Below are 8,537 nucleotides of genomic sequence, written 5' to 3' on the forward strand. Positions count from 1 at the left end.
TTCCCAAAAAATATTAAGTCAAATTTAAAAATATATAAAAAGGTAGATCATGACCAGCTGGTTTTTATCCTGGATATGCGAACTTGATGCAACACATATATTTTATTCATCATGTCAACAGAAGTACAAAAAAAAAAAATCCACAGAGTCATGTCAATATGTACAGAAAAAGGTTTTAGCAAAATTCAACAACTTATTTTTTTATGAAGATTCATTTATTTATCTGAGAGAGAACAAGGGGAAGGGTGGGGGGGCAGATTCCCCACTGAGTGGCAGAGGAAGATACTGGGCTTGATCCCAGGGCCCTGAGATCATGACCTGAGCCAAAATCAATAATCAGCCTCTTAACCGACTGAGCCACCCAGGCACCCCACAAAATTCAACATCTAATAATGATTAAAAAAGAGAGAGAGACAAAACAAGAATAAAGACAACTTCCTCAATCTGACAGAACCATTTATGAAAAATCTTTAATACCTGATATCAAACTTAATGATAAAGCACTGCTTTCAAACAAAGATCAAGAAAAAGGCAAAGGCATCCACTTCCCTATCTTTTATTCAAACATATCACCAGAGGTCTCAGCTAGTGTAAATTAGGTCAGGAAAAAATAGGTACAAGTTAGAAAAGAAATGAAACACTGTCTCTATTTTCAGAAAATATAATTCCTTACATAGATAATTCCAAAGAATCTACAAAAAAATTAAAATAATTGATTTAACAATGTTACAGGATAAGGTAAATTAGTAAAGTAGAATTCCTAATTCCATTTTACATGTTCACAACTTAAAAACTGAAAATTAGAAAAGGATTTAAAATAGCATCAATAAATATGATGTAGTATGCAGTAAATTTGTTAGGCAATATGGACAACCTAGTCCCTAAAATCTGTAAGACCTGCTAAGAGAATTTTTTAAAGGACAAATCAATGGAGAGGTATACCATGCTCCCTCTTGGGAAAACAATGCGTTTAATAGGTTACTTAGATACATATGTTTAAGTTTCCATATAATTTTAAAACAAAGTTGTCTTACCCTATAAAACTCAAATTGTACACTGGAAATATGTATTCACTGAATGTAACTTAGAAAAAAACCAAATAGAATATAGAACTAAATTTATAATACAAAGATATCAAACTTCTAGAGCTTAGATGAGATTATGTTCATGAACTTGGAATAGAAAGAGCTTGCTAAACAGGCTATCAAAGGCACACGCAAACAATGAATCATGGAACACTACATCAAAAACTAATGATGCAATGTATGGTGATTAACATAATAAAATTAAAAAAAAGAAAAAAAGCACAAGCTGTAAGAATAAAGGAGAAATGTGACAATATTCAAATTAAGAAAATCTATTCACCACCAAGTAAGACGAGTTTAGTAAAAATATAACCCTTGGAATGGGAGAAGATATTTGCAACCAACAGATATGACACAACGCTGGTACCCATAATGCCTGATGCAGTAACAAAGTCAGTTAACATTATAGTAAAATGTCCAAATAAACATACCCCCCTTAGTAATTATGGAAATCGTCATTCATTTAAAAATGAAACATAGCTTCACATCTGTTAAGAACGCTAATATTCCAAAGTCTAACGATACTCAGTGCTGGCAAGGAGTAGAGCAACTGGCTAAACTATTGCTGTAGTAGCACTTGTATTAACCAAACTTTGAAAAAACCCAAGTGGTCAACAGTTATATTGTGGATATTCTTATAACAGAATGCCATGCACTAAGGGAAGTTTTGAAAATACATGTTTCAAAAATGTAAATATAATTTTGAGTGAAAGAAGCTAGACACAAAAGAATACATGCTGTGCAATTCCACTTATTCAAAGGTTACAAACATACAAACTAGCCTGTAGTCCTGAGGGATGTATACTTACATCAGAAAAATAGAAATGATACAAAAAATAGAAGGGATTACCTTAAAAATAATACAGACATTTCCTTGAAGTGGAAAGTAGTGGAGAAATGGGATTGGTGTAGAAGATAACCAGTGTATTAGATGTGGGCAATATTAAACATACGAAGTTGAGACTTTACAAGCATCTATGTTGTAATGAATTGAGTACTGTGTATTTACACTGCAGTTGTTACATTCACATTGAAACATTTAGACCTTTATCACACTGACATATTTATTCTGGAAAAGTTGAAGAGAATTTCTTCTGGGTCATTTCAAAGGCTATGGTAATGCTTTGGATGGGCAGATAATACCTAATAGACTAAATTCTGAATTTCTGCCCCTAAACTCATGGACTTCCATACTATATTCCACATTGAGCAAAATGCTTTACATCAATTTGTTTTTTATTAAATGGACTGATTCTAGATTATCTTTTTGCTTGCCAAACCAGCAAACTACTAGGGTAGCATCTGACGACTCTGTGCTTCCAAGTTGAAAGCAGGAATTAGTAAAAGAATCGCAAAAACAAAAAACACACAAAACGCCCTAAGCTAGAACCAAAGGTATGTTAGTTTCTTTGAGTACCCTTAAAAGCATGTATACATATATTCTCTTATATTTGATAAAGTCAAATTCCTGTAATTCCTTGTCTTATTCTCTTCTCTCTCCTCTGATTCTGCATTTTGCCTTGCTTTTATTATCAGCAGAGAAAGAGTACATGCTTTGTTACAGGGGATTTTTGCCTTGTCTCTTAGAAAAGACAGAGACCTTCTTCAGCAGGTAAACTGAGGTCTGTTTCAGAAGGTTCCATAAGGCATTCCAATTGTTAGTGTCTGTCCTAATCAAAATTTTAAAGTCACTTAGAAGATTCTAGATGGTTCTGATTTGTAGAGGCAGGCTCTGGATTTTATCCTTCATTATTATACAGGAACAATACTTAGTCCATGATAATAGTTCCTGAGATTTTATTCATGATTTGAGGTTAAAAGTGAGATATGTGACAACAATTCGTCAGTCATCTTTTCATTCGTTTTCCATCGTTCATCCACTCATCCCTCATCTAACACAGTACTGTCCTAAACAACCACCCCACCTCCAGATTTTGTGATTTTCCTTTAAAATGATTTCTAACAACTATTTCTTGGCCCCCAAAGTTAAATTCTCAGAGGCCTCATGTTTTTGGGTAACCTATGATAAAACTTAGTTATTTCAGTACTAGTATGAAAGGATAGAAATTTCAATAGCTGTACTCATGAGAAGTTTCTTCAACATATTGCCTTCACATGATTAAATTCTAAGAGAATACTATTCCAATAAGTCAACACATAATTTTACAATAAGTAAAATTTCCCCATCAAAAACTGCTTGAGTGAGGACCTAGGTCAGAAGCCCTTTCTTCATATCTGAGGTTCTGAAATTGGTAGACAATCAGAAATGTGTAATAGAATGGGGACAGTTTCTCAAGCAAATTGATGTAAGAGGCAAGTATGAGGTGCTTAGTCTGTTAGGGAATAAAGAAACATATATGCAACTTCCAGTTTGGTCTGCAGTTGGTTGTTTTTGAGTAAACCACTGAGGAGGATAGTGTCCAACCCACAATGCAAAGACAAGCTTGTACAAATTGACATTTAGGCCTCCTTCTGGCTCTAAGATTTTGTTAGTGGTAGGAAATAGGCATTTACATATGTTCATGGAACCAATTTCCATTTATCAGGCCTAAAGCTGAGCAGATACTATTTCTCCTTTTCATCTCCTTTTCTCCAGTTTTCACTGGAGTATATAATTCTGCAATGAAGCTAAACTGGAAAAAATGTGGATTTACTACTTCACAGTCCACAGTTGACCTTGTGACACACTTAAAATTGCTTTCTCTGAAAGCACAGAGGCTGCCTATACCAGGAAGGGGATCAGCTTTCATAAATCTAGCTCTTTATATGAAAAATTTTAGTGCTTTAACAAACTTCTCCTTTAATTTTTAAGAGCGAAGTTTTACCAGAATCGGGCTTATAGATAAGTTCATATATAATACGTAAAATTTTATATAGATTGTTTGTTGTCATCTTTTTTCAGGGTATTTAATTACAGCATTTGTAATCGTATGCCAAGAATTTCAAAAGCTCTAAAAGTACTTTAACATAGATTTATATTCATGAATCTCAATCCTTACTAATTGGAGTGTAAAGAGATGTTTATGAGTTTTCTAAACATTTCAAAGCACTTCATTCTATATTGAACCTTTTTTAAAAAATTAAGTACTAAATTTAAACTGGTAACTTTACATAAATCATGGAATCTTTTTCTATATTTATTTATGAAAGAGAGGGACAGAGAATCTCAGACTCCCCACTGAGCACAGAGTCCAATGTGGGGTTCTATCCCATGACCCTGAGATCATGACCTGAGCCAAAATCAAGAGTCAGATGCTTAACCAACTGAGCCACACAGGTGCCCCCAAAATTTATGGAATCTTATCACAGGTCAGTATCTTCATTCTATTAACTGATTGGGTACATTCATTAGGATTACATAAAGTTTCATGTAAAATTAAATAAAAATTGAAAGTATAGCTAAGAAAATATTCATAATCTTTAGGAGATAATTCACCATCATGCACCCTAATCCCTATTGTGATTTTTTTTTTGTTTCTTGAATCACTCAACATTAGACTCATTTTCATTTTACAGAAATAAAGCTGTTCCTCCGAGCTATACTCTACCAAGTGCCCAGCTACTGTGTGTTATCCATTTGTCCGGCCCACTGGTACCTGTCTATCCTGTGTATAGCCACCAGTCTAGGACCCTTAGGGTTGTTCTGCAACACATGATACACAAACATTTCTTAGGAGGTTCTTACAGCCATCCATCACAATATTTTTGTGGGGAATTTGGAACCAAGATTAAATTGACTGTTTCAAGTTTTCAACCTGATAAATATTCTTCCAATTGCTGAATTTAGGCATTATCAGAGGTTCTTTATTAAAACTTTCTGTATTGGGCGAAATGCCAGAGTAGTATAATGTGCCTCTGTGAACAGCATCTCTGTTTCATTGGGAGAGTTTCCATTTCTCTCTTCTACCTTTAAAAGAAGCAGGTGTAAATAGAGGATTTTTCTTACATTACCTACAGCACAATTCAAAGAGATCTACCAATACAGTCATCTCCTTTGGAACTCCCAAATGCAAAAGTATAATTCATCTTCAGCACAAGCCCTTCCTAGGATGGGACCTTTGTTTTCATTATTGTTTATGCTGATACACCTGAAGACTGGCCCATTAGAAGGGCTATCAGAGGCCCATTAGAAGGGCTATCAGAGTGCCAATGACTTCTGTATGTTCCAAACAAGATAATCATCAGCTGTTCTGCAATATCTGTTTACTCAGTTTCTCATGTTCTTTTCACTAATCCTGTGACAAAAACTGTTGTTACAATTTCTCTCTCATGATTTAAGTAAAATGTAAGAGTAGGTCAGCAAAACCTAACTTTATTCTCAACAAAAAGTGGGCCACAGTTGGAAAACCAACTATACTTAAGTTTCTGACTGTCACCCACACCTCTGTATCCTTTAAAAAAATCACCATCCATTAGCCCTGAAATTCAGGATATTAATTTTAAACCCATTTCTAATAAGTTGTTTATACACGTGGTACAATACACAATTCTTCAAAAATTTGTACTTTTCAAAGTAATTAACCTTCATCTGTTTCCATGGGCCAATGTATCTTTCTTTGAGGTGATAGCTGTTATAGAGTCTATGAAAGCAATACACTCACACAAACACCAATGCACATAAAGCTATTATCTCTTGATTTATATTCAGTTATTTCAAATATTTTAAGTTTAAAAAATTTCTCAAATCAGTATTTTTGTGCATATATCATTTTCTGTATGTGTAAAAGTAATTTTAGGATAAACTCCCAGAAATGGAATTATAGAGACCAAGGACATATTTTAAATTGTCAACAGTATTGTCACATTGACTCAACTAAGGTTTTTGTCAATCCACATTATGCAATATATATACAGATTTACAATGTTTTATTCATTTTTTCCATGACACAAAAAATATGATGTATTTCAATAGTTACCTATTGATACTTTGACAAATCTCCATACATGTAGTAGCTTCAAACAACAAAAATATCGAACTTACAGTTTCGTAGTTCAGAAATCCACCCGGGGGGCGCCTGGGTGGCTCAGTCGTTAAGCGTCTGCCTTCGGCTCAGGTCATGATCTCAGGGTCCTGGGATCGAGCATCACATCAGGCTCCCTGCTCAGCAGGAAGCCTGCTTCTCCCTCTCCCACTCCCCTTGCTTGTGTTCCTTCTCTCGCTGTCAAATAAATAAATAAAATCTTAAAAAAAAAAAAAAAAGAAATCCACCCGGGGTCTCATTCAACCAAAAGAAAGTCAAGGTACCAGCAGTACGGCACTCCTTTTGGGGTCTTCAGGGCATAATATGTTTCCTTACCCTTTCTAGCTTTAGATGATGCCCACCTTCACAGTGGCCATCCCCCATCCCTAGTAATAGCAAAATTACTCCTCACTACGTTTTTCTTCCCTAGTCACACCTTCTTTCAACTCACACTCTTGCCTCCCTCTCCTACTTATAGGTACTCTTGCACTTAAATTAGATTCATCTAGATTATTTTGGGTAATCTGCCTTTTTAAGGTCAGCTGAGTAGCAACTTTAATTCTATCTTCAATCTTCATTCCCCTTTGTCATAAAACTAAATATAGTCACAGGTTCTGGGGACAACTTTGCGATAAGGGACATTATTCTGCTTACCACATATATAATTCCTTTAATTTCCATTTATCTTATTTTACCTTATTTTAATTTTTGATACCTTATCTTATTTGTTATTCTTAGAAAGTCTCATTTTTGAGTGGAGGAGGGAGAAGTGGGGGGAGAGGGAGAAGCAGGGAGGAGGGGGAGAAGAAGGGGGAAGAGGGAAAAGCAGAGGAGAAGGGAAGAAGCTGGGGGGGGCACGCAGAGGGGGAAGCAGGCTCCCCACTGAGCAGGAAGCCTGATGCGGGGCTTGATCCTAGGACCCTGGGATCATGACCTGAGCTGAAGGCAGACACTTAACCCACTGAGCCATCCAGGCACCCCTCTTTTATCTGATCTTAAAATGAGATACCTGACAAAAGATTTTAATGAAAATGTCTTGAATATGTTATTTATTCAAATATCAACTATGATGAGTCGTTTCGGTACATTTTCTCTCATGTTTACCCAAAATAACCCATTTTTTACCTAATCATTTATTAGCTTTTCAAAGTTGTCTTAAGTCCCTAAGTTTAAAGAAAAAAAATTCTCTGCTGTTTTTTCCAAAAGACTTGGCAAAGGAAGATTCAGCTTCAGCTGGACTATATCAGATTCAGCTCATTTCCTCCAACCCAGCTTTCAGTGGGTTCAAGGAAGGAATGAGGAGCAGCTGAAGGTAACAGACATCCTCCCAGTGAGCTTTAACATTTGCTTTCAAATAAGCCCTCTGAGAATGATTTCAAATGCAAAAATGAAACATTTTGAAGATAACACATTAAGATTTACTGTTTGCATTATCTGTATTTTAGTACTATATCAGAATGTTAAAATACAACAACTGGTAATATGGTTTATGTTAGGTTCATACTTGATACATATGAAAGGTTCATTTATAAATTACATACACACACACACACACACACACACACACACACACACACACATTAGAATTCATCTAGGTTTTCTAAAAACTACAACTCCACAACTGGTCTAATAAAAAACATACTATTTTCTGTGAGGAAATTTTTTCGGGGGAAAAAGTGTGTTAGCATTAGCCTAGAGAATACAAATATATGACCATTTCATAGCTTGTTATGAAAACAAAATAAATAAACAAACAAAAATATGATGTGGAAAACAGTAATAAGGCCACATTTGATCCTTGTACTTCCATACTTTATATTCTGTGCAGTTTTTTTTTTCTATTCTTTATTGTAAACCTGAAAAATGAATACACATTTTGTAATGGGTAATGTCCTGATTAATGTAACAGTTTTAAATAAGGATAAAACATCTCCTTAGTTATTGGACTGATAACTTTCTGCTCCCTCTACTTTGATGGCACTTCTAATAAAGTATCACATATTTAGTGGATAGCAAATTGAGGAGAGTCTTTTACAAGCCAAACAAATGTTTTTCTTTTTGTGCTATAGGCAAAACATTTCCCTATGATTTATAATTCTAATATAAAATTGCAATGCTCTATTATTATAATAAGTAGAATCTAAAATCACATTATTGAATACAGTCATAAAAAGGGACTAGCAGTATTATGGTTTTTTATTAACTACTAGTAATTTCATATACTTTACCAATTTTGACTGGTTTCAGTATCTCTGACTAAAAACATTATAGCTTAGATTTATTTTCTTTATTTTTTCTGACAGAAAGGTATAAAAACAAAAATGATAATAAACATGATTGTTTGACTGTTTAAGCAAATCTCTAGTTTATGTGAAGTTGCATTAATTCAGAAAATCATGAACTAGTGTGTATTGTAAGATTCACAAGGTGAATAGTGCCAGAAAGAAAGAGTTAATAGGTAGAGTTAATTCTACCTATAAAACCATGTGGA

At 34.5% G+C, this 8,537-nt stretch overlaps 1 pseudogene; it reads right to left on the bottom strand.

Annotated features, from left to right (window-relative positions):
* Window positions 1–4,717: 4,717 nt before the first annotated feature.
* On the bottom strand, window positions 4,718–6,430 carry LOC112819874 (protein BTG4 pseudogene; annotated as a pseudogene).
* Between the last annotated feature and the right edge of the window lie 2,107 nt (window positions 6,431–8,537).

This window comes from Callorhinus ursinus, unplaced genomic scaffold (genome assembly GCF_003265705.2).
Source record: "Callorhinus ursinus isolate GAN/ISIS: 27379988/994484 unplaced genomic scaffold, GSC_fseal_2.0 scaffold3, whole genome shotgun sequence".
NCBI lineage: Eukaryota > Metazoa > Chordata > Mammalia > Carnivora > Otariidae > Callorhinus > Callorhinus ursinus.